We start from the raw sequence: 24293 nt of genomic DNA, 5'->3' as shown, positions 1-24293 counted from the left end.
TGCTAAAAAAGTTAAAAAGGATTGTTTTTATTTTAACAAAGCTACATCGACTACACAGTTTATGACACAGTAGGACTCATGCACACGACCATATGTATTTTATGGTCCGCAAACCGCAGATCCGCAAAACACAGATAGCCATGTGCATGCCACAACTACTTTGTAGAAACGCCTATTGTTGTCCTCAATATTGACAAGAATAGGACATGTTCTATAATCTGCATAATAGCCATGGAGATGCAGACAGCACACGGATAATACCCATTTCTGCCCTGACCCAGTATTTCCACTAAGTTTTAGTCCAGCACATCTATGAATTAGAAAACACTAGAACAATTTTCTATCTATCAGTCAGACTAAGTTCATATCAGGCTTTATGAATCCTGTTGAACCCATCAAAAAGATTTATAAAACAATAACTGAACAAACTAAGTCCTATATATATTTATTTTTGTCAACAAGATCTCTATGAGCAATATAAAGAAATCCCTAACATCATGGATTAGCAAACATTAGATCACAAATAAACCACCAACCAAGCCTGAAATGCCAAGCACCACCCAAATACAGATGGTGCTCATTATGAGTAGTACTTCAGACAACTGAAGTTTGCAAAGCATAAAAAAATAAAGCACTCAGAAATGTGGAATTGCTACAAAATTGCATGGAGTTATGTTTCAGGCAGATATGTAAATGATTGCAGGTGTGGTCTAAATAGACACTGGGTCTTTCACAATAGGGTATAAAAGTGCTTCCCCTGCTGCCCTATAAAAAAGGCTCTCAGAGGCTACTTTTGGGTAGTGTACCTCTTGCTGAAAGCTCATTGACTGCTAGACATACCTCTACTATGCACTCCAAGACATTTAGCTCAATTTGAGAAGCAGGATGGTCGTTTCAACCAGTTGCCCACCATCTATGCCATTCTGACCTAGCATTTAGTAGTTGTTAGGAGCAGTGGTTACACGAGGGCACGCACACGAAACAAATCAGTTCCAGACGGCCCAAACAGAATACAAGTAGAGAGGAAGGTTTGATCCACTGATGAGCAAGAGCAGCTCTGATCAAGCCATTTCCAGGCGGTTAGCAGATGGAAAGTCATGGTGCTGCGGCGCCCATAAACTTCCGCTATTATCTGGAACTGTATTGTCTTTAGTGAAGAATCCAGGTTCTGTTTGGGATTCCATGATGGTAAGATTCGAGTATGAAAGCCTCATGGTCAGCACTTTAATCATGTCTTTGCTGTGGATTGACACACTGCTTCAAATGCTGGTGTGATGATCTGTACAGCCATCATATATGCCAGTCACCCCTAGTAGTGATACGAAGGACACTAAAGGCTTTAGGCTACTTTCACACTGGCATTTTGGTTTCCGTTTGCGAGATTAGTTTCACTGCTCACAAGCAGTCCAAAACAGATGAGTTTTGCCCTAATGCATTCGGAATGGATTGGGATCCATTCAGAATGCATCAGTTTGCCTCTGTTCCGCCTCCATTCCGCTTTGAAGGCTGACACCAAAACGCTGCTTGCAGCGTTTTGGTGTCCGCCTGACGATGCGGAGGCAAACGGATCCGTCCTGACACACAATGTAAGTCAATGGGGACGGATCCAGTTTCACTGACACAATATGGCACAATAGAAAACAGATCTGTCCCCCATTGACTTTCAATGGTGTTCAAGACGGATCCGTTTTGGCTATGTTACAGATAATAGAAATGGATCCGTTCTGAACGGATGCATGCGGTTTTATTATCTGAACGGAAGCGTTTGTACAGATCCATTACGGATCCGCACCAAACGCGAGTGTGAAAGTAGCCTTAGGCCTCATGCACACGACAGTGCCTTTTTTTTGCGGTCCGCAAACCACGGATGCACAAAAATTGGAAGCCACTTGTGTGCCATCCGCAATTTGCGGAACGGAACAGGCGGCCCATTGTAGACATGCCTATTCTTGTTCGCAAAACGGACAAGAAGAGGACATGCTATTTTTTTGCGGGGCCTCGGAACGGAGCAACGGATGCGGACAGCACACTGAGAGCTGTCCGCATCTTTTGCGGCCCCATTGAAGTGAATGGGTCCGCACCCTAGCCGCAAAAAATGTGGACCCAAAAAACGGTCGTGTGCATGGGGCCTTAAAGAGATATGTGCAGGACATCCTGCCGCCGAATCATGGCAGCGCTTCCAACTGGCGTTTTTCAACAAGATAATGCTCCCTGTAACTCAGCAGGGGTTTCCCAGGACTGCATCTACCAGACTGTAACACTACCTTGGCCCCCCTGGTTGCCAGATTTATTGCCAATCAAGCATTTTATGGGACCAGTGGGCCGCCAGCTTCAGCAGTCTACGAGAGTGCAGGTTCTACAGGCCCAGCTATAATATCTGTGGGCAAATGTGTCGCAGGATAGCATATGGAATCTGTATGCCTCCATGCCCAACTGTATCTCCTCTTGTATCCAGGCTAGAGGCGGCCCAACAGGGTACTAGAGCCTTTTTACTGTACCATTTTTCCAAATAAAGTTATCCTTTCACTCCAATATTGTAATTGCATATCTCATCATTACCTTTTCACATAGAAAGTTTAATTAACTACTTTTTGATGAGTAATTTTTTTGTCACTGAGTGTATTTTCTCCAAGCATGTTTTAATTGTACAAAATATAGATTTTTGAGGCCCATCAATTAGAATTTTTAGGCATCTCGATTGGTCTTGGGCCTGCCCATTGCCAATAACACGAATAGGCTTACAAAATATTAATTTCAAACCATGAGTTTTTAAAAATTTTATCACCAGAATATACACACTCCTTTTTTTGTTATATTTAAAATTCAGTCAACTTGCCCAATCTTGTAGCATTGTTTTCAGAATTTAACACCAAGCAAGGAACTTAAGAGCCCAGAGGAGACACATGGCTTTTGAATTAACATTTACATGGTTAATGGAGTAGTCTCATCCTTGCTAAATCCCATAATCCTCCACCTGTATGACATTGACTCTAAATCACACTGTGCATTTCTTAGTAGTAATTAGCTCTGTCTGTTCATTTCTTGCCTTTGATATTCTTTTCCTTCAACATGCTAATAACTGTTTACCTCCTAGAAATGCTGCATCTGTGTGGGGTGATGAAGACAGACAGCGCAGAGTGTTTTTGTCTGTGGATTTGGATGTAGTGTCTGTGTCGTGCTGTTTCGAGGAGAAACTCACAGCTTTGCCTTAGCGTTGTGCTGCAAATTAATTTTCCTTCAGATTTCATTCAAATCAGAGCCCAATGTTCATTATGCTTGGAGACGGGGAAGAGTAAAATTACACTTAAATGCCATTCAGCTGCCTCCAGGAAGGCTATTATGTGAGCATTCCAAGATTAGTAGGAACATTGAGTATTTTATTTGTCTCTGCAACTCCCATAGTGTTGATTTGTTTTAGTTTCTATACAAAAGAGATGGCTGCGTAATTGTGCACAATGTCGTAAATTTATAACAATATTTTCCCCCACTAGTGCCGATTTATGAGTTCATTTTATTAGATGCAGTCAAAATTTATAAAATTTCAATACTGAATAGCATTGCACAGCCTCAAAGTTCTAATAATGCCCTGTTTATTGTGATGCCAATTAAAGCAAATACCATATAAAGTCTCAATAAACTATTACTAACATTGTTTCCCTAAATAAATATCGCTAATGAACAATTATACCAAATGTTTTATGGGACTAACACCTTATTATGAAGGTACATCTTGGCGTATAAAGTTTCTCCACAGGGAAGACAAAAAGCTGGATAATGGCATTGCCAAATAGGTGAGCAGTAGTGAAGCTGCGGGCCATGTGCCCTATTAATCTCTAAGTCGTACACTGTTCAAGGCGTAACAGTCTATGAATTTATCAGCAAATGCTCTTTTAGGTTTTCATACAAAATAGTAATTGCTTAGGGTAAACTAGTGTTATCCAAGTGGGATAGCGGAATCTAATTGTCCAATATTAGAGCGTACAATTTACAGCAGCAGCATTATCCTGTCATGTTTGGGATTGGATCTGGGGGAGTGATAGTTTCTATAATCTAGACCTTGAGAATTGGTAGTCATCTGGCATTTGAAGGCTCTTTTCTATACAAAGTTTAGTGCCCTGTCATCCCAGATGAAACAGAGTGTTTCGTTAAGGGATACAATAATGACATGGAAAATTGTAAGAATACAGTTTTGGTGACAAGAAATGTATTCTTAGTCATTGGTGTTGACTGAACTGATATCTACCCTTAAGTGACTTTTCTTTTTTGATAAATTAGACACAGAAAGGTGTAGAGAACAGAGCTCTGGATTTTTTTTTTTTTAATTAAGGAAATTTAACTCACATTATCCATCCCAGATATACTACCTGGTACGATATGAAGAACATTAAGGGCACTTTAGGGATATTAAAATAGCAGGGAGGTGATGATCTGGTGACCACAGAGGAGGTAAGGGAGAGCTGAAGTTTAGATACTGATGCTGTCAGATCTTATTACACATTTTGCTCATTTGGAGTTTGGGTGTAAACAAATAGGGAGTCGCAGCAAAATGGTTTGCTATTGTTGACATCATTCCTGACTATGATATCTATCACTCATTACTGCCTATTTGCTTTTGCATTATGTAACTACATCTCATTTCTGCAAACTTGTACAATAAAAATGTTTTAGAAAAAATTGGAAGTACACTTCAAGTGATTCTTTTTTTCTCATTCAAATGTATCAAAATACTGGTGATCCTTGAATACAGTGTTATGTCGATGACCTGTCAGCCAGGTCTCATGAATAGGAGTGAGGAGAACCTCAGAGCATAAGTACAATGAAAGAAAAGAAACAAAGAAATAAACTATGAAAAAATAACAAATTAGTAGCTCCTAGTCTCTACAATGCTGTGTCTAGAGGAAAGACAAAGAGAGGATGAGTCTAGAGCGGCGAAACTCTCAAGGTAAGTACCGCTTTAGCTCCATAGATAACATAGCAAGATGTGGTGTGCCTCAGCCCCCATCATCATAGAGGTGTGTTCCAGAGAAAAGGTCAACACCCAGAACTCCTCAATCAGGCTTCTGATAGGGAAGGTCCATCACCATGGGGGGAATGAGGGTCCCAGATTTAAAGTGTAGTAAACTATCCAAGGCCTCCAGGTAGTATTATAGGTTTCAGAGGAGGAATTGGAGTCCGCTGTCAGTTCTACCATCCTTTGCAGATGGACAATGTCCTGAAACCACTCCAAAATGGAGGGAGGTAGGACACTGTTCCATAGGCGAGGAATTACCGTTTTGGCCGCCAGAACCAGGAATCTGACTAGGTCCCTAGTTCGGCAACCTATAGCACCATAGCATACATAGCAATAAGGGGGAAGGGTCATTTTCGATCACTATCCCTGTTATTTTCTGAATGAGGAATATCACTTTACACCAAAAAGGTTGGAGAACAGAACACTTCCACCAGATATGGGACATGGTCCCCTCCTCCAGTCCACAGCGCCAGCAGCGGTCTGAGACCACGGGAAAAAGGCGAAGCAGAAGGGCCGGGACCCTATGCCATCTCGTTAGGACTTTATAGTTAAATTCTTGGGCCTTACATGAGACGGATACTTTATGATAGAGAATGAAGGCCTTATGCCATGCTGCTGTTGGGAAAGATCGATGAAGTTCTTTTTCCCAGCCCAATGTAAAAGAGGGGGCTTACAACCCCCGACAGTCTAGGACCAGACCATATATAACAGAGATCACCCTCAGAGGAGGGGTTTTAGTGACAAAAAAAGTTCCTCGAAGGGTGTCAAAGGTCTGTGGAGAGCAAGGGAAGACTTGTTTGATATATAGAAAGTCTTAAGTTGATGGTATTCAAAAGATATTCTGGGAGATTGCTGAGATTCTGGAAGCATGATCTCATACATAAGCAAAGAGGCTCCACTCAGCGTCTCCCAAATGGGAGCTGGTTTGCTCCTACTAAATGTAAGGAAGAAGTGGGAGGACAGGGCCAGAAGGAAATCAAAATTACCTAGGATGGGAGTCAATGGTCCATCCCTCGTAAACAGTGTGAAGGAGGACAGATAAAGCTTTCACATTTGTGCCAAGTGTTTGGCGACAAATGGAACAGTGTCTGCACGAGATGGTGTCCAAGCCGAGGTGCGGATCCATGGGACAGCCGTCAGCGGGGTAGGAGAAAGGGAGAGTTCTAATTTTACCCAGAGCTTATTCCCTGCATGGTGAAACCAATCCAGCACCCTAGCAATTGCGGAAGTTATAAAATAAGAAGAATAGACTGGAAGACCCAAACCTCCTTGTTGTTTTCTTCTTATGAGAATGGATCTAGCCACTCTGGGAAGGTGGGACGCCCAAATATAAGAGAACAATCTGGACAGTCGGAAAAAGAAGGCCTTAGGTAAACAAATAGGAATGGTCTGGAAATGGTGCAGTAAACGTGGAAGGACATTTTTAAGATGTTGATCCTACCCAGCCACGAAAAGTCCCATCTATCCCATTTAGAGAGGTCGCCTTTAAGGCGGTTCAGAAGGGGTTCATAATTCAATTTAAAGATGTCATGAAGGGACTTCGGGATGAATACCCCTAGATACTTGAACGCTTGCTGTTTCCAAGAGAAAGCAAACTGGGAGTGTAAGGCTCGGACTGTAGAGTCATCTAGTGTAACAAAGTGCCACTCTCTTAGATAATTTTGTAATTGGAATAGGAACTGAACTCTTGGCCTCTTTCACACGGGCGTTGCGGGAAAAGGTGTGGGTGCGTTGCGGGAACATGCGCGATTTTTCCACGCAAGTGCAAAACATTGTAATGCGTTTTGCACTCGCGTGAGAAAAATCGCGCATGTTTGGTACCCAAGTTCGGGCTTGGGATCGGTGTTCTGTAGATTGTATTATTTTCCCTTATAACATGGTTATAAGGGAAAATAATAGCATTCTGAATATAGAATGCCTAGTAAAATAGGGCTGGAGGGGTTACATTTTTTATTTTTATTTTTTTTAAACTCCCCTTAATCCACTTGCTCGCGCAGCCCGGCATCTGTTCTGTCTTCATCTTAGCTGTGTGCAGGAACAGGACCTGTGGTGACGTCACTCCGGTCATCACATAGTCCATCACATGATCCATCATGGTAAAAGATCATGTGATGGATCATGTGATGACTGGAGTGACATCACCACAGGTCCTTTTCCTGTAATCAGCAAAGAAGGAGACAGAAGAGAAGCCGGGCTGCGCGATCAAGTGGACTAAGGTGAGTTTAATTATTTTTATTTATTTTTTTAACCCCTCCAGCGCTATTTTACTATGCATTCTGTATTCAGAATGCTATTATTTTCCCTTATAACCATGTTATAAGGGAAAATAATAATGATCGGGTCTCCATCCCGATCGTCTCCTAGCAACCGTGCGTGAAAATCGCACAGCATCCGCACTTGCTTGCGATTTTCACGCAACCCCATTCATTTCTATGGGGCCTGCGTTACGTGAAAAACACACAAAGAGGAGCATGCTGCGATTTTCACGCAACGCACAAGTGATGTGTGAAAATCACAGCTCGTGTGCACAGCCCCATAGAAATGAATGGGTCATGATTCAGTGCGGGTGCAATGCGTTCAACTCACGCATCGCATCTGCGCGGAATACTCGCCCGTGTGAAAGGGGCCTTAGAGTCAAATGATTCTTTTAATGAAACTTCAGACGTATATTTTGTATAGAATCCCTGATGATCAGACACTATTTTAAATCGTGTCTAACTTGTGTAGAATTTATGCCTTGAAACCGCTAACACACATTTCTTCTACTGGAAATCATAGGGTGTAACTATAATGGTGCAGCCAGACCCTGGAGCCCAAAAAAGACTTTAAAGTTAAAAAAAAGAAAAAAAAGAAGGCAATATCCCCAGGCAATCACATAAAAATGTCACAATCAGCACGTTTGGGACCTCTTCACTACCTGACCAAAAGTGTAGTGAGATAGGTCTCCTATCTACATTCACAAACACACAAATCTCCTCTGACTTCACTCCTCAGCAGCATCCAAGACGCCCACCAGGTTCTTCTAACATTACAGCAATGAATAAGATGGCGATAAACTTTAACAATTCTTATTGGATGAGGCGTTATGCACTATAACTGGCAGTAATGCCAACCTCTAAACTAATCATGTACTTGTAGTTTGGTAATGTGTAGGCTTCTTTTACATTGAAACATTTTTCAGTTTTCTTGCAGTGGCCATTTTTGCAAAGGTGACACCAGGTTGTACTTGTACTAACTGTGACTTTAGCATCAGTAAATGTGATATCTGTTCCACTCTGTCTAATATACCGGGTCTCTCTATTTTAGTTTTCTACATCCCCAATTACCACTTCAGTTCTGCTTGGGAGGGCAACCATAGTCTTTACACCTTAAAGGGGTTTTCCAGGTTCCTGATGACTTATCCTCAGGATTGGTCATGAATATCTTATTGCCAAGGGTCCAACACCCTGAACTCCCACTGATCCTCTATTCCCTGCAGCCTCTAGCACTTTTCATGGAACAGGATGCAAAGTTCCATTCAAAGTGTGGCGGTCGTGCCGGGTTACTGCAGCTCAGCTCCTATTCACTTCCTTTAGAGCTGTGCCGCAGTAACCCAGCATGGCCACTGCACTTTGAACAGAGCTGTGTTTCTTGTTCCATTCCACTTGCTGGCTCCAGCACTGGAGACCATTTGGATATTAATGACCTATCTTGAGGATAAGTCATCAATATCAAGAGCCTGGAGAACCCTTTTAATCTACCCTGCACCAACCTGATTATGGCTTGGAAGGTCCAAAATCCAGATTCATGGTAGCCAGTGAGGCGAGTAATATTAATCATTCTCAAATATGCCTTGCCTCATGAACCAGTGTATTCAGATCCTACTTTACCAAAATGATTCAACTCTATTTTAACACACCATTGAGCACAGCTACGAGCTTACCTTAGATGACCTTACTATATGTTTCATCTCAGGTTCGGCCTTTGCCCAGCACTCTATTATCTTATAAAAAGCACTGTGTTACATGCTGTATTGTGGAATATATGATTATAGGATGTTTATTCCTCTACCTATAGAGAAAGCTATATACATAAAACGCACAAGAAACAGTACATGGAACGTAATAATATACGCAAGTCAAGTCAGTCTTGGACTTCAAAGCACATTACAGGCTCTTTTTCCCATAACATGGTTCTCTGAAGGATATTAATATGAGGGAGAATACATCTGATCAGAGTTTTGGATGATCTGTTTTTGAAGTGATTTCAAAGAACCTCTCAGTTGGAACCAAAGTCACCCGGCACTAGAAGCCTGTCATGTGTCTGATAGAAAATTTTTTCACTTTCCTTGTCTTTACAGGCGGTAATGGTGTGCTCTCCGCTCAGAATGCATGCCTTATTAGTTGCCAGCACATATGCCGGCTGAGAGATGTCATGATGGGGGGTAGCCTTGTGCGACACTACAAAAGAGCCACAAAACTAAATCTATATTACAAGATTTTTATCAAGCTAGAACAGAGGAGAGCAGGATTTTTCTACTGAAGCCATTTCTAAACTTGTAGTCACCATAATCATTTTGCCTATATAGGTTAGCGCGAGTTGAAAGAGGGAAAATTCTAATAGGATCAGACACAGATACTCTTGAAATTAAAGATTATGAGGCGCCCCATTGTGTGTGAAGATATTTTCATTTTTGTAACCATACTTACTGCTCCTATTAGTATGAGAAAAGAAAATTAAACACGTTTAAAATAGTCATGATTTTAGAAAATAATTAATAAAATAAAAAAAAAATTGCTGTATACAGCTCCAATGAAAACTGATGTGTCTCCGGGTACAAGTAGTCATGTTACTCCACTCCCTCTGCCCACTCCTAGAAAAGGGGGCTGAAGGAAAGGCGTAACATAGGACTTTTGAATCAGACTATACAAAGAGGGTCATTTAGTAACAGCCCTTAAGCCAGTTTTAGGCATAAAAAAAAGTTTACAATAAACCGCTTTGTGACTTTTTAACTCCCATGATACAATATTTTGTCATACGCTGTGTTTTCATGCCGCCCTCAACACTGGTGAGTGGTAAGGGCAAGCCCATCAGCCTCGGCAAATTCACGAACATTTACGTCAGAAATCTGGCATAAATGCGGCTTGAAATCTATCCCATTTAGGGGCTGGAGCACATTTCACTGCAGGCGCACAGAGGGGTGGAGTCATAAATTGGACGCCTCCTCCTGCAGTGCTGAGGTCATCAAAGACCAGCAGGTCCGCACAGGCGCTGTAAACCAAAAACAGCAACATTTTGTCAAAAACGTAGATGCAAAGGTTGACAGCTTGAATTACAAGGATGACCAACTGGTTTACAATGGATTTCTGTTCTACACACGCACCATTTCTACAATATTGTATCTGCTGTTTAAGATACAAAAGGCTTCAATTACTTATTTCTATATTAGAATTTCAGCTATGGGATTGTATATAGCAAGTTTTCAGATTTCTGTTAAGCATGCACCTCCAGGGTCATGGCCACACATGACTTCTAATATCACACAGAAGCAAACAAACATGAGCAATGCTAGACGTGTGAACTGACAGGCAAGATCCTATCTCAAGGCTCACTGCAGGTACCTTGCGACTAAACAGGGAACTAATGGCAAGGGATTGGCAGTAATTACCCTGAATGACAAACCAGCGGTAATTTTGGACTTCAGATTAGAACAGTGGGCTCACATGAAAGGCTTAGATGTCTTTATGTGCCTTCTGTGCAAGATAAAATAAAACCGGGACATTAAATGAATTAAATTGCTGAAAATAAGGAAACATAAATCAAATGCAATCATGGAACAAACTGGAAAATAAGCAGGAAAGAAATCCCATATTAATCCGCTAAATAAAAAAACACCACCACATTTTCTGCCTCTGTGAGAGGGGAGACGGCTCCTTTCATCTTGTTTTGGCAGCAGCAAAATAAACACCAGGCTTTGCTAATAAGGTATATTATAAATTATTAAACCAGTCACTCTATGATCAAATGCATTTCAGATTTTTCTGAATAATTCTCCCCTCCTGACTGCCAGAAGAGATACATTTGGTGGGCTCTTATATAGCTATTCATTGATCACCCATCTTTGTGAGGCTCTTGTCTCACACTTTAACTGCAGAGCATGAAAGGAAACACATTCACATCAAAACCTCGGCCCTGGCATCTGCTGATCACAGCCGCTTCTCTCCTTACTAAGACTATGCAGCGGGTTAGTCAACAAAGTCCTGATAATGCTCTTACCGTGAACTCCATTTTATTATATCTTCAGGTGACTAAAATATTCAGCATTTTTAAGATTTTTTTATACTCAACAGCATAAACAATGTTAGAAAGGTTTTTAGTGTAGGGAAGCAGTATTCACTGCCTTAGGGCTCTTTCACACGAGCGTGTCTCTTGCGGGAATCAGGCTCCGTGTGAGAGAGGGATTGTGCGGTCTGGACTACAGAAGCACACAGCATTATCATGATTGGTAATGCTGTGTGCCTCTGCCTGATCATTCTGTAACGGAATCATACTGACATAAAGCTGGCAGTATAAGGACTCATATGCACACGGCCGTTGTTTTGGTCCGCATCCGAGCCGCCAAAACGTCTGCATCCGTTGCTCCGTTCCGTTGCCCCGCTAAAAAAATATAACATGTCCTATTCTTGTCCGTGCTTTGCGGACAAGAATAGGCATTTATATTGAAGGCTGTCCGTGCTGTTCCGCAAATTGCAGAACGCGCACGGACACCATCCGTGTTTTGCGGATGCACGATTTGTGGACCGCAAAACACACCACGGTCGTGTGCATGAGGCCTAATTCTGTAGGTACAGGTCACGCAGAGACACACAGCATTATCAATCATAATAATGCCGTGCGCTTCTGTAGTCCAGACCGCACAATCCCTCTCTCACACGGGACATGCTAGTGTGAAAGAGCCCTTAGCTTCCATTTTTTTGGGGATAACATCTCTGTATCAGTGGATTAACTACTTAGGTTAGGGATCTGCACCAGTTACCAGTGCACCAGTTACCAAACACAATATACAACCATAACTCCCAATTTAAAAACCCAAGAATATATCAGCAGTGCGCTATGGCAAGTTTATTTATCCATCAAAACAGGAGGGCTTATTCGTTGTGGGGCAACTTGTTGCTTTAATTGGTACCAAGTTGTGTTAGGCTATGTTCCTAAAGGGGCCTCCATAGCAGATTGATTCAAAAAGAGCACACAAAACAGTCCGGCATGCAGGACTTTTTTGTCTGGTAAAAAAAAGAAGTAAAAAAAAAAAGCAGTGTCCCAAAGCTGTATGGACTCCATTATGGTCAATGGTGTTTGTTCAGCTCCATTCAGTTCGTCCCAAATCCAGCACTTACATTATATTTGTTGTTCTGCTCCTCTAACGATACAGGGTGGAAATCACTAGCACTGGCAGCCTTGAATATGACTTTTTGACTACTTATTACAGTTGTTGGGAGGCATTTCTATTTATTTATTTTTATAGTGGTTAACAGGCGCTAAACAGTAACCTTAAAGTGATTGTCCAGCCTTTTTGAAGTGATCGTCAGGATAGGCCATCACTAGCTGATCGGCAGGGGTCATACACCCCACACCCCTACTGATCAGCTGTTCTTTGTAGCTTGCTCCATCACCGGAAGTGTGTACTGGAGCTACACAGCACTGTCAACATTGTAGCGGACAGCTCTGGTCACTGCACAACTGCTACCAGTAACTTCAATGGGAGCAGCAATTTATATAGCTCCCTCCGCCACAATGTTGATGGTACTCTGTATCTCCAGCACCGGAATTACACCGAACAGCTGATCAGAGGAGGTGTCGGGTGGTGGACCCCAGCCTATCAGCTAGTCATGGCCTATCTAGAGGATGGGCTATCAGTTAAAGTCACAGCCAATTTCTAGTCGCGTGCTACTTCGATTGTGGTCGATGACAGCAAAGTCTTGTAAAACTTACAACCAAAGATCCAACAGTGTTGGATTTTGAGTGACTGTTGAGTTACAATCCCATTATGTTAAATTGCTACTACATTCACAATCATTAAGTGCGATGTCGTGGTGATCTTCAAGGTGAGAAACACGATGCCATGTAGACCCTGCCTAATACACAACATTATCTTTGTACTGCAATGCATCATCCCCGTCAGTGGCTGGAGGAACATGTGCAGGTTTTGATGGAATATATTCTCATATATATATATATATATATATATATATATATATAGTCAGGTCCATAAATATTGGGACATCGACACAATTTTTTATTTTTTGGCTCTATACACCACCACAATGGATTTGAAATGAAACAAACAAGATGTCCTTTAACTGCAGACTGTCAGCTTTAATTTGAGGGTATTTACATCCAAATCAGGTGAACGGTGCAGGAATTACAACAGTTTGCATATGTGCCTCCCACTTGTTAAGGAACCAAAAGTAATGGGACAGAATAATAATCATAAATTACTCTTTCACTTTTTAATACTTGGTTGCAAATCCTTTTCAGTCAATTACAGCCTGAAGTCTGGAACGCATAGACATCACCAGACGCTGGGTTTCATCCCTGGTGATGCTCGGCCAGGCCTCTACTGCAACTGTCTTCAGTTCCTGCTTGTTCTTGGGGCATTTTCCCTTCAGTTTTGTCTTCAGCAAGTGAAATGCATGCTCAATATCGGATTCAGGTCCGGTGATTGACTTGGCCATTGCATAACATTCCACTTCTTTCCCTTAAAAAACTCTTTGGTTGCTTTTGCAGTATGCTTTGGGTCATTGTCCATCTGCACTGTGAAGCGCCGTCCAATGAGTTCTGAAGCATTTGGCTGAATATGAGCAGATAATATTGCCCAAAACACTTCAGAATTCATCCTGCTGCTTTTGTCAGCAGTCAAATCATCAATAAATACAAGAGAACAAGTTCCATTGGCAGCCATACATGCCCACACCATGACACTACCACCACCACGCTTCACTGATGAGGTGGTATGCTTAGGATCATGAGCAGTTCCTTTCCTTCTCCATACTCTTCTCTTCCCATCACTCTGGTACAAGTTCAAATCCATTGTGGTGGTTTATAGAGCCAAAAATGTTAGAATTGTGTCGATGTCCCAATATTTATGGACCTGACTGTATATGTATATATACGCTGTGACACAGTGAGAGGTTTGGTCTGAGAAAACAGGTATTATCCTCCAAGCATGTACTGCTAGGCTGATTTACAGGCAGGTGAGCTCAAATACCGGACCAGATTTTAAATGCTGGTCTGGGTTTTGGCAGCACCTGGCTGCCCTTAAATAGGCAGCTGGGCTCAGAAGCATTGTCTGTGTTGGGATCTAGGAGCCTTTTGTCTGGATGAAGGCTTGCTACCTGTTTGGCGTGAAAACAGGTTGGTGCTGCTATCAGCAAGGACTCTGAGGCAGAATTGCTGCATGGTGTGAATTACGACCAACACTGCAAGGTGACTTTTTGTTTGAATAAGACTGCTTGTTTTGTCACTTGCCTAAAGTGTGACTAAAACACTGAACTGTTTGATCCAAAGAACTTCTTGTTGCCTCTATACTGCATCCGCTAATCCTGTCTACCAGAGCGAGTCCCCACAACGCACACACTAACTATATATATATATATATATATATATATATATATATATATAAAAAAAATATATATATATATATATATATATAAATATAATATCAATCATGCTCATTCGCACAGGCAAAGATATTTGATTGCTTACTGTCAGTGAATGGGAGCCAACTTTGGAAGGCAGGAAACTTATACATAGAGCTGGAGTAGTCCTGCTCTCAGCATCAATACAATTGTTCCTCGTCAAGGCAATGCTAAATACGGTATGTCACACCTTTAATTAAATTCTTAGTTATAACTGGGGTACATAATTGGTACAAGGTGACAAGGCTGTTTCTAACACATGCATGAGTCTGGGCATCAGGAATGACTAGGAAGGTGTAAAAACATTAGCAGCAATGACAGGGAAGATTTGCTTTCTTTCACTTTCATTGATAATCGATAAGGGGAGAATTATAGGAGCGTGACAGTCTTATGAGGTCATCTTGCAGATTATGTGTAAAAGGGAGGGAAAAAAAATCTAACACACACACTTTGCTCGCCATTTCTTTATTTTATAATTATTGGGACATGAAGTCTTTAGAGCTGTCTGACAGGACCTCAGAAACTGTGAAGTGGAGCTAATTAGGCTACTTTCACACTAGCAGTACGGACCTCCGGCAGGCTATTCCGTCGTGTGAACAGCCTGTCGGATCCGTCCTGCCGCTAGTGGTCGTGTGACCCCGGAATGCCGCTCCTTCCCCACTAACTATAATGGGGGCGGTGTGGAGTTCCGGCGGAGGCACGGGAGCGCACGGCGAGAGGCTGCCGGAATAAATGTCGGACATGTTGTAGTTTTATTCCGGCAGCCGTATAGTCAATGGGGACAGAGCGGCAGTCCGGGGTACACGGTCACTAGCGGCAGGACGGATCCGACAGGCTGTTCACCTGACGGAACAGCCTGCCGGAGGTCCGTACTGCTAGTGTGAAAGTAGCCTTACAGATCTAGTGGTGGCAATATGGCCGCCACATGCTTAAAGAGGTTACAATAAGTAATTGATTGTTTTGTAACCTTCAGAAGACATTGGTGGTGGACAAAGCAATTCACGCATGGACAATGCTTTAGGGTACTTTCACACTAGCGTTTTTCTTTTCCGGTATAGAGTTCTGTCCTAGGGGCTCTATACCGGAAAAGAACTGATCAGTTTTATCCCTATGCATTCTGATCAGTTCAGGATGCATCAGGATGTCTTCAGTTCAGTCTTTTCAGGATAGAGATAATACCGCAGCATGCTACGATTTTCTCTCTGGCCAAAAAAACTCAACACTTGCCTGAATGCCGGATACGGCATTTTTCCCATAGCAATGTATTAGTGCCCGATCCGGCATTCAAAATACCGGAATGACAGATCTGTCCTTCCAGTCTGCACATGCAGAAAAAAAGTGAAAAAAAATCTAAACGGATCAGTTTGTCCGTATGACAAACAGACAGACGGATCTGTTCTTGCAATGCATTTGTGAGACGGACCCGCATCCGGATCAGTCTACAAATGCTGTTCGGTTGCATGCAGATTGCCTGATCCGGCAGGCAGTTCCGGCAACTCTTCCGCAAGTGAGTACCCTTACACAAGATTCATTGTATAAAGCATGCATCAGATATCGTATATGGAACCAGTCACTTATATCCAAAAAAATTCTGATGCCCTATCTCCCCAGTGTATAATATACAGGTGAAACTCTAAAAATTTGAATATCGTGCAAAAGTTCATTTATTTCAGTAATGCAACTTAAAAGGAGTTGCATTAATGCAACTTATAATTAGAATATTGTGAAAAGGTTCAATATTCTAGGCTCAAAGTGTCACACTCTAGTCAACTAATTAATCCATACCCCCTGAGCAAAGGGTACCTCAAAATTGTGACTTTGGGGTCTCATAAGCGGTAAGCCATAATCATCCAAATTATAACAAATAAAGGCTTGAAATATCTCGCTTTGCCTGTAATGAGTCTATCTCATATGTTAGTTTCACCTTTTAAGTTGCATTACTGAAATAAATGAACTTTGCACGATATTCAAATTTTTCGAGTTTCACCTGTAATACAATAATCTTCCAAAGTGAACATTAATAAAAACATCAAATGCCTGTGTGTTTACAGTGGTGCTTCAGAATTTATTAACCCTTCAGAATTTTCTGCATAAATTTGACCTAAAACTACATCAAACCAAAGCAATCTGCAGTTTCTTGATCTCAGTCCATTTGGTGTAGGCCTGCAGAGTAGCCCAAAATGGGATAGACTACAGATGGCTTGCCCAATAGTAATGTAGGACATGAGGGACAGAAAGACCTCCCCGATTGAATGTGGAAAGCAAAAAAAGGATTGTGGGTATTGTGGAGTTTCGCTCTGGTAGATAGGGTAAGTGGGCGCAGTACAGAGGCAAAATACAAGTTCTTAAGTCAAAACGTCAGTGTTTATTCACACACAATGGAAAATTCCCATAACATAAGTCACTTTGCTGGCAGTTCTGCCTCCAGTAGTCCACACCAGGCTTTAGGGTGCCTGTTTCCCCAGCGTGCGGCTCTCCGCCCTCCAGCATGGCACAAAGCCTCAGATCCCCAAAAACAGAGACACGGCTTCTGAGCCCAGCTGCCTATTTAAAGAAAAGCCAGGTGCTGCCAAAACCCAGATCGTCACTTAAAATCCGGTCCGGCATTTGACTTCACCTGGCTGTAAATCAGCCCAGCAGCACATGCTTGGAGGAAAATACATGTTTTCCCAGACAAAACCTCTCACGGTGTCGCAGTATACAGTTGCATTTATTGTTCCGTATAAAATTAGGTATAGCCCATTGATGGAGCATCAAGTCAGATAAAGGGAATGCGGATCAGAAGAGTTTAGAAATAATATATATTTGGAAGAATGGACATTTTCACCGTCGCAATGCATCCTAAAAGGGAGATGTAAAGGGAAGTATAAGGAGGAATAGGATGAGGAGATACGAACTCCCCAGAATTTAATCAATTTATCGTTACATTGATATGAGAAGTTATGATGAACCAAATCTACTTCCTTGGTGACTATATTAAAAGGAGACTATCATGGACTGGATGAATAAATGGTAAAAACATTGTAAACATACCTGTATATCATTTGGGTGTTCATTGATTGTCCAAGAAAATAACTTTGATTCACATGCAAAATGGCTGCCAAGTGCCTAGCTGGGCGGGCTTTGCTTTTCAAGGTGCCCATGCCCGCTGCCCTTCCCCGCTGTCTACTCCTCACTTAATCTACCAAGGGTTACTCTCATCTCCTCTGATGTCACAGTGATGCGTCCCCAATAGAGTCCATGGCAAGATTGCAAGGAGAAAATAGCTGTTTTCCAAAAAGAACATTACTGCCCATCTGCAGTTTGCTAAAGATCAACTGGACAAGCCAGAAGGCGATTGGAACAATAAATTCTGAATTATACCAGCAACTTCTAAAGGAACATGTTAGGACATCTGTCCATGAGCTGATTCTCAAGAGAACAAGGGTCATGCAGCAAGACAATGAACCTAAGCCAACAATTCTTCTACCAAAGAATGGTTAAAGAAGATAAAGTTACGGTTTTGGAACGGTAATTAAGTTCAGACCTTTATCCAATAGAAATTTGTGGAATGACCTGAAGCGAGCACTCCATGGGGGGAAACCCAACAACATAACAGAGTTGAATCTGTTTTGTATGGAGGAATAAGCTAATATTCTTCCAAGTCAATGTGCAGGACTAATCAACAATTCACAGAAATTTTTCGTTGGTTATTGCTGCACAAGGGGGTCATACAAGATACTAAAAGTAAAGGTTCACACATTTTTCCACTCCCAGACATGTGATCTGCATCATGTTCCTCATTAAATATATGACCCAGTCTAATATTTTTTATGTATTTGTTTGATTTAGATATCTTTATCTACTTTTAGGACTTGTGTGAAAATGTGATGTACTGGTAGTTTTAGGTCAAATGTATGCAGAAATAGAGAACATTCTGAAACTTTCAACCACCACTGCACCTTTCACCTCCAAAAAAAAAGTGTAACTTGCATACAGATCAATGCTTCTTCTGAACATCGTTGTTATCTATTAATTGCCTATTCATTTTAATCCACTGTGTTGATTATAATTAGTATTACTTATTCGGGAAAGAAATGGCCACATGCTTACAGTGAATGTATCACCTACATGTATTTTACTAAACAAACCAATACTAAGACATACTTTAATCTTCTGATCTTTTATGCATTTTCTGTACATGATTACAGGAGCACCCATCTTCAGAGAAATGCCACATGAACCATAAGGAACTAGCCTGGAGGTGACTGACTTCTATAGGAGAGTGTCACATGCACGGACACAGAGGAAGTGAGTCATGACCATCATCTATTTAAAATGCTGGATACTGTAGTATCTGCCTCCAGTATTATAACAGATTTGCTACCTTTCAATAAATTCATGTCTGTGATGATAATGATACAAGTGCTGAGAAGTGATCTCTATACGACTGCAAGGTTCACATATGCACTAAAAGTACGGTATTCTGTTCCATTATGGGAACACCAGGTCACTGCTGGAAGGTTACACTGTATTGGGTCCCTTTAACAATAGCCTCATCTCATGTGAACTGGCATGCAAAGCTGTAAAACAGGCCACTCCTTACCCAGAGACACAAGATGAAGTTCCATGCTATTCATTGGCCTCTTGTGCAAGATGGTAGCTGTTAGGTGCATTACATGCACAGATACATGTAGCATAATCTATCTCCTGCATCTGCACAGGCGCTGAAGGCTTTTAGTGCCAAGGGTAAAAGAGTAGGCATCCGGGAGGTGATCATGAGAAGTCATGTTTTTGCTACCATATTGGAAGCCATGGATGCTGTAGCCATTGTTAACACAGGGGATCCCCTGAGCAACACGCATGCCAGAGTTAGGATTAGGAATGATGCATATTTGCAGCTTCAAATGCTAGGCCACTTCCGATTAGGCCATTTCTGATGGATATGTGAACAGAACCTTAAAATGCTGTTTTCCAGAATAAATAGCCTGGTTTTGTTGTACATAGTTTGATTCTAGTGGTCGGTGCCTTCCACATGGAGAGTGCCAAACACCGAAGAACAAATGAATCATAAGAGAAACTGGGCACAACAAGTCAAAAGGACCAAGTCTCATATAGTTGGTATAAACCATTAGCAGAGTCTCTGGTATGACCATGCTTCATACCTAAAACCTACCTCTCTGAAAAGGGTTTTCTGAGAGTTTCTTACTGATTGCTGGGGGGCTTGACATCTGGAATCCCCACTGATCTGCTGTTTGAGAAGGCAGCAGCGCTCATAGTAGCGCCACGGCTTTCTGCAGCTTTGCCTAGGCCATGTGACATCACGTTTATTGGTCACATGGCCTAGGCGCTGCTCAGCTCCATTGAAGTGAATATGGCTAAGCCGCGATACCAAGCACAGCCTCTATATAATGTACGGTGCTGTGCTTTGTAAGCAGAGAGAAAGGCGCAGCACAGGTGATCGACAGGGGTCCCGGTCACCGATCAGATACTGATGAGTAAAAATAAAAACCTCAGAACACCTTTAAAAATCTTAGAGCTTCCTGAATACTTCAAATCTCCACAGAATATTTTATTGTGGTTCAGCAACACAGTTTCCCACAGAAAATTACATCATTCTTTTCAAAATTGCCACACAAAATGCACGTATTTCTGTCGTACCATTATCTTCCTGTGTGAAAGGTACCTAGGGGTAAGTGGTCATAGACAAGTATTTGTTCTGGGAATGGTTAGAAAGTATAAGAGAATTGATATTCCACATAAAGCATTCGGCAGACATTTAGGCACCCTTAGAGAATTAATACAAGTGTGGAGCACATCCGTATCACCTGGAACATGGAGTGTTCACTCTTACACTTTCTAATTCTACGATTTGTATTTACAGTCGATTGTAAGCGCCAAGCAGCTTCCTTTAAAACACAAACGACACAGGCTATTTCTTCTGGACTCGTCATTGTGACTGTCTGCCCAGGCAGTAAGAGTTCATGGGAACATTCATGCATAGCTGCTTCTAATGAGTTTCCAAGAGAGACTGAGACCACGAAGTTAATAAGCCTAGACTGCTTTCATACAGTATGGGGCAACTAAAGAGGTTATCTTTTCTCATTGTCACGGCTCCATCTTAACTTGCCTGAAGACATTTTGGAAGTTTCTTGCAGTGATATTCTCCAGACTTCTGAGTGTTTCAGTGGGTGTCTTGAAACCCAATTCTCCTCTTTCATTTCACAGTCAGCCAGGTTTAACAGTAGCTAATAAGAGGGTGAAATCCAGCTAGACATTAAATGCCAGAGCGGTCACATTCTACAGTACAACAGAGTCGCTGGGCCCCAGATAATCTCTCTGGATTTAATCTGTTACGGATTTTGTACTTTTCCCCATGATATCTGTTCCCCAACAGGTCCTTTCTGCACAGGAGTTACATGAAGTTGGGCAGCAGCTCAGCTTCATAACTCTCTCTCCAGCTTGCTCATAAACTGTGACCTAAACTTGAATTACTCATTTTCTTTATAGTTTTAAATTCAGCAAAAATACCATATATTAACACACCTTAACATATATATATATATATATATATATATATATATATAGTAACAAATAAGTAACATGTATCATGTGGTTGCTGTAAGGCTACATTCACATCTCCAGGACCCAACTCCGGCACTCTGTTCTGGTCACTGTATCCAGCATATATGCCGGACAGAAGATACTACATGCAGCATTTTTTGTCCGTCCAACAAATGGCATATATGACGGAAAGTCAGATCCGGCGGTGCAACATTATTCAGTAAACTCCGAAACAGACTGCTGGAAGTAACAGCGCAGAGGTGAATGTGGCCTTACAAACATCCTAACTGAAGAGCATGGGAAGTTAATTAAGATGCCCCTAAGTTTCACATATTCAAATGTACTACCAATTTTTGAAAAAAATAACAATTTGTACTATTAAAAAAGTATCTAAAATGGTTGCTATGGCCTTATAGCTAAATGGTTTTACTCAAACAAATTCATGTCTAAATTTAAACCACAGCAGGACATAGCGCATGCGCAGAATAATGTCCCTGCAGCTCAGGCAAGATGGCCACCCTACAATAATGCACAGAAAAGAGAGTTAATAAAAATCTCCAATTTAAAAATAGATTTCAACTTGTTTTAGTTAGTAAAAAAAAAAGATTATGATACATTCCCATCAAACATGTCAAGGCAAAAGTGCTCCCTCCATTAAGGCACACAGTGATCCTGGGATTACAGGAGGTCAGCAGTCAATGTCAAGGGTTGAGCATTTCTAACAATCTTAAAAACAGTTCAGTTAGGATCACAGTATGGTTCTGCTAGCTGAAAAACAGATTTTTTTTCTCTTTTTCATTTTTCTAAAGATTTTCTAAAAAAACAAAAAAGCAAAGCAAACAAACACAAAACAGCAAACAACTTAATTATCTCTTTCCATGATGATATTTCACAATCCAAAAATTATTATATATTACTTTTTCAAACAGGTTACCAGAGGCCTTATTTACACAAGCTTCAAGTATTATTCCAAGAGAGACATCCAGCCTGTAACACCACAAGTGGCCAACATCAATGTCTCCATATAGCCATATTGACATATAGCTCCCTTTAGGCCTTTGTTATAACCCAGTACACATACCCCTGGATCAAAAGGAATATGAATAACCTGCAAACCAACATTTGGGACACTGAGAAGATGACTTCAGTCCCTTTGTATGAACCACTGAAATATTATAGCTATTCAATTTAGAAATAAATCCTTAATGCCCATTACAATTAACTCCCAATGGTCAGTTTTCTAATTTCCCAGCTCTTTCTGCCATTTTTCTCTTGATAGTATTGGGTTATTTTTTATGTTCCCTTTAACAAAAGAGGTTTTACAGCTTAGAGACAACTGTTCCAACTTCACCATCTTTTAATTCCATCAGTTATAACCCTACAGTTTCTCACTGCAAAATCATCTTTCATATCATATCTTATCTTCAAATATTTCACTTATAGAAAGAATCAAATAAAAACCTGGTAATCGTAAAACTCAAAGACCCCTGCTGGATGCCAAACTGCTCCCATACTAATGAGGGTAGTTTCAACTTCTCATCTAAAAATAAATTTCTTTGGAGAAAACCCCTTTTTCAGTCATATGCCTTACAAGATTCCATATTTTACAGAGAAGCTTTGCTAGTAGTTAGTTACAATATTGCATAGATTTAATTTGATCAATTTCCAACAATTTAAAACTATCAATAAAACCAAAATAATTTATGTATCAGATTGGGCATCTACAAGATGTCTAAGTTGCCTAGCCAAATAAAAAAATAGTATGTTCTAGACTATAAGGCACAATTTTTAGCGAGAAAAAATATTGCTAAAAAGTGCCTGCGTCTTATAGTCCGCAGTCATGGTGGTCCAGACCCCCACTGCTTCCTTAATGACCCAGAAGAGCGTTCATACAGCACTCTACTGGATCAATGAGAAAGGTGCGTGTGTGGAAACTTCTCTACCTCCCTGGCCAACAGCGATATGTTCAGCACATGCGGCACAGCAGGAAACTGTAAAAGTAAACACACACACAAAAAAAAAGCCGGCTAATGGTCTCCCCAAGCTGCAGTTACTGAGGTGAAAGCTGAGTAATTTAAGGATCTTCAATGATGTAACCTGAGGGCAGGGCCAGAAGGGAAGTGCAGAAAAATGAGTAAAGATGCACCCCATGTCTATGTGTGTGTAGCAGTTGCTCTGTGTATATACTATACGGTGTTTGTGTGCATGTAGCAGAATGGTGTTTTTTGTGTGTATGTAGCAGGGCTGTGTGTTTACATGTAGAAGGGCTGTGAGTGTGTCTGTAGTAAAGCTGCGTTTATTGTGTGCATTTAGCTATACCATTCTATACTGTTCTCACCTATGCAATAAGCTGCATTTATATTACTCCTAAATGTTTAAAATTACCTCCCAGATGAAGCACTTTAATACAGACGTGCAAACCATTTATTGAGGGGGTCTAAAGGAGTATAATTAGGGAAACCTTCCTAACGTATAGAGCAAAAGGCTCAGTCACCAAGGAAAATAGGAGGAGCAATGGGGTTCAGTCCTGTCTTGTCCCTCGTTGTAGCTGAATTTTCCAAGAAAAATCATTTAACCTAATTCTTGCCAAGTGAGTGACATACAGTTGCAATAAAAAGTATGTGAACCCTTTGGAATGATATGGATTTCTGCACAAATTGGTCATAAAATGTGGTCTGATCATCTAAGTCACAACAATAGACAATCACAGTCTTCTTAAACTAATAACACACAAAGAATTAAATGTTACCATGTTTTTATTGAACACACCATGTAAACATTCACAGAGCAGGTGGAAAAAGTATGTGAACCCCTAGACTAATGACATCTCCAAGAGCTAATTGGAGTGAGGTGTCAGCCAACTGGAGTCCAATCAATGAAATGAGATTGGAGGTGTTGGTTACAGCTGCCCAGCCCTATAAAAAAAACACACCAGTTCCGGGTTTGCTTTTCACAAGAAGCATTGCCTGATGTGAATGGTGCCACGCACAAATGAGCTCTCAGAAGACCTACGATTAAGAATTGTTGACTTGCATAAAGCTGGAAAGGGTTATAAAAGTATCTCC

At 41.2% G+C, this 24293-nt stretch overlaps 1 protein-coding gene across 3 annotated transcripts in view; it reads right to left on the bottom strand.

The window, feature by feature from the left end:
• Positions 1–24293, bottom strand: part of CDKAL1 (CDK5 regulatory subunit associated protein 1 like 1) — a 963682-nt gene that overhangs the window by 1217 nt on the left and 938172 nt on the right. The gene's annotated exons all lie outside the window — the stretch shown is intronic.

Source organism: Bufo bufo, chromosome 5, assembly GCF_905171765.1.
Source record: "Bufo bufo chromosome 5, aBufBuf1.1, whole genome shotgun sequence".
In the NCBI taxonomy this organism is placed as follows: domain Eukaryota; kingdom Metazoa; phylum Chordata; class Amphibia; order Anura; family Bufonidae; genus Bufo; species Bufo bufo.
This window is presented reverse-complemented; position numbering and strand designations above follow the sequence as displayed.